This window comes from Octopus bimaculoides, chromosome 27, assembly GCF_001194135.2.
Source record: "Octopus bimaculoides isolate UCB-OBI-ISO-001 chromosome 27, ASM119413v2, whole genome shotgun sequence".
NCBI classification, from domain to species: domain Eukaryota; kingdom Metazoa; phylum Mollusca; class Cephalopoda; order Octopoda; family Octopodidae; genus Octopus; species Octopus bimaculoides.
This window is the reverse complement of record NC_069007.1, coordinates 17,659,335-17,663,164: the sequence shown is the minus strand read 5'-3', so window position 1 is coordinate 17,663,164 and position 3,830 is coordinate 17,659,335.

The following is a 3,830-nucleotide window of genomic DNA, read 5'->3' as shown; positions in this document are numbered from 1 at the left end:
GCTTGCAGCGCCATCTATCCAGACTGTAATCATTCGTAATCATGGGAATGTTCTCAAGAAAACGAAGCTGGATTTCACGGGAATTTCAAGAAATAAACCAAAAGAACAAAGCTTCTTGCGACATAGAACTGGATGTAGTGAAGCAGGAAAAATGTCCACAATTGGAGAATCTTTGATCACACCTTGTGCTTTTGACCATCAGAAATATTCAATGGGAAATGGGTTGAAGAAAAACAGAACTTGAAGTTTCAGTATCCCTTAGCACTCCGGGCGAAATGCTTAACGGTATTTTGTCCGTCTTTACGTTCTGAGTTCAAACTCCGCCGAGGTCGACTTTCATTCTTTCAGAGTCGATTAGAGAAGTACCAGTTATGCACTGGTGTTGATATAATCGACTTAATCCGTTAGTCTGTCCTTGTTCGTCCCCTCTGTGTGTAGCGTAACCCCTTGCGGGCAGTAAAGAAATAAGAAACGGAGTAACTGCATCGGGCCAGCCAGATCGTATCTCAATGTGGTATTTGTTAGTTCAACGGATAGGGACAATGTAGGATGTCCATAATATCAACGAATTTGGGATCTGCTAAGTTAACTAATAAACAAGAATCTCTTTCGGGAAACTGATCGCATCGTATCCGGCACCGGAAGCGTGGATTAGCGAATTAGGAGTCAGTTGACGAAGGTGGTCGGTAGAGCTCACTAAGGAGGACAATTAAAATGGAATCGGTAAAGTTTAGTAACGAAGAAACGTTAGAGAAAATAACTTGGAGTAAGAAGTTTTTAAGTAAATTAGAAGAGGAGGTCAAGAAAGGCATCACGATGTACGAGACCAAAATGACACTCGACCACTTCTTAAAAGCTAAACAATTAAGTACCAGTTACGCACTGGGGTCGATGTAATCGACTCAGTACGTTTGTCTGTCCTTGTTTGTCCCCTCTATGTTTAGCCCCTTGTGGGCAGTAAAGAAATATGAGGAACGTGCACTCAGTGTTATTTGATTCTATGTAGATGCAGATGGCATTCCGACGACTCTGTACTTAATTGCTTAAAGGATAAGGGTAAGAAATGGGCTGAAGACAGTAGTAAATTTTAGTTCCTACCTCGACGGCCTGCCATTACTCTCATCAAAAGATGTGAAATGCTACGGAAAGTCAATATCTGCACTTATGCCGGTAAGTCATTGTACAACGGATAGAGATACATGCTCTCATTCGAAGGTGGAACATTGCTATTGAGAGAAACGGTGACTATGTTGAGAAGTAGGGATGTGATCCACAGAGGACCAGCTTCATTTTGATGTAAGATACATGTTCCAGAGCGTATGTGTGAGTTTATGTACGTGTGTATGTGTGTGTACTTGTGTGTGTGCGTGTGCCTGTGTTTGTGTGCGTGTGCCTGTGTGTGTGTGTGCACCTGATTTTAATGAATATTCCCTGCATGGTGCCATGTAAATTGGCACTTCAGGAATCGTGGTCGCTGGTCATAGTCATGGCAACCATGAATCGTCGGGGTCGCTGCCGGTGCCACGTAAATAATGGCACCCACCCGCGAATCGTAGTCATGGTCGTTGCTGGTGTCATGTAAATGGCACCGGTGTCGGTGGCACGTAAAAGCACCCGTTACACTCGCGGAGCGGTTGGCGTTAGGAAGGACATCCAGCTGTAGAAACCATGCCAAATCAGACTGGAAACGTGGTGCAGCTCTCCGGCACATCAGCTTCAGTCAAACCGTCTAATCCGTACCAGCATGAAGAGCGGACTTTAAATGATGATGATGATCTTTACCTAAAAATTCTGAACTTGTTTGCCGATGTCTTAGCAGACATCAGCTGTAACTGGCAGAAGAATGGGAGAACTGATAGTGCTATAAACCGAGGAGTGGCAGCACTGATGCGAAAGAAGAGGGTTGTTATTGACAATTTCCGGACTATAACTCTGCCGAATGGATTAATTAGGATTTTGGCTAAGGTGTTAACAAAGAGATTATCGCTTACGTCGACAGTTTGGTCAGAAAACCATAATCTCGAGCAGATCTACGCGCGGTAGTCTCCCTATTACGTGATGCATCGCAAAGACAAGGACTAACAAATCTAGCTTTGGCGGACTTTGATCAATTTGGATCAATCGAAAGCTTTCAATAGGATTGATCATCACTACTTGGAACCGGTGTCAGTCGTTTTTCAGAGCCTGACTCACTTCAAACTTCGATGACAGTTTGATCTGTGGTCATAACTGATTACTTTCAGAAACGTTTTGAATCGCTCCGTCTTGAGACCGTTTTTTTAATGAATTGACTTCGAACCCTTACTACGGAAACTGGCAGTATTGAGGGGGCATCCCTTTTCGAGCTGCGATGTGAGAGAGCTGTGGGTCGATGTATGTGGACGATGTAACCATAACGGTGGTGGTGGTGGTCGACATCACAGTAAAGGACTACGAGTTGGTGACAGGATCAAATGTTAGCTCAGACAATTCGATGGGTTTGAAGTTCGGCGCATGGAAAAACAAGTCCATATCGTCCGACATCGTAGTGAAGAACTAAACAGATGGTATGGTTAAGTTGTTAGCGGTCTCGTTCAGGTCGAACCTCTAAGTGGATAAAGAACTTGAAGAAGGTGAAGAACAGAATAACCAGTTCCTCTTAGAATTTGTTTGAGAGGGTAAAAATTTGTTTGAAAGGATAAAAAGCAAAGTCGACCTCGGCGGAATTTGAACTCAGGATGTAAATACGAAATACTGCTAAACATTTCGTCCGGCGTATTAACGATTCTGCCAGCTCGCCGCCTTACGTTCGATTAAATATTTCCAACGCTATTTTTAGTTTTTTTTTTGTTTTTTTTTTTAGAACAATGGCTCTCGATGCACATAGAGCTATAAATAATAGCATGTAAATATTAGCTGAAAAATCCGGTTGGATGGCAAAAGCTAAAGGTTGCCTGTGAGACACGAACCCACATCTCTTTGTTTGACAGACTTTCTACCACTGGACCAAAGCAATCTTTCGAATTTCCGACAGACTACCTTCGACATTTTTTCTCTCCAAAAAGGCTTTTCGCCCTCAAAAAATAATTATTTCACGTTCTATCAAAAGTTAATAAATTCTTATGATGTCACAATAAGTGTAAGTGTGTGTGTGTGTGTGTGTGTGTATATCTTCCAGTAGATTAGTGTGTGTTTAAGATTAAATCTGTATCTGTCTGATCCTATCAATTAATTTTTTAAATGTAAATTCGATATTTTTATTCCATTTATTTGAAATAAATTGAAGGTGTGTTTGTGAATGTTATCAAGCCAACTGCTGCCACAACTGTGGCGAGTACCTCTTCCTGCTACTTCAGAGGCAGCCATCTTCCAATATGGCGATACGCTGTGAAATGTAGAGCAATGATTTGTAATACAGCGTTGTGTTTGTACAGAGAATAGCATCATAAAAACGAACGAACCAGAGCATATTTGTGAAACGTAGTGTAGGAGTTTAATAATAAACCTGTTCCTATGCACTCCATCAGTTTAGACTTAAATACAGTGTGAAACAACGGAATAATGAAGAGATTTATGGGTTGGTGTTACGTGGAGCCAAATATGGTAATAATGGGGGTATAATTGTGTAAATAAATCACAGAGTTCTGGATATTTGTGGGGGAGTTGGTGGATGTGTAGGTGGACCGGGGGGGATCTAGAAGAATTTCTCTCAGTTCATCTCAGTTAAATTCCATCTATTATCTATTTCAGTAACACATATACATACATACATACATATATACATATGTATGTATGTTTGTATGCATGCATGCAAATATATATATACATATATATATATATATATATATATA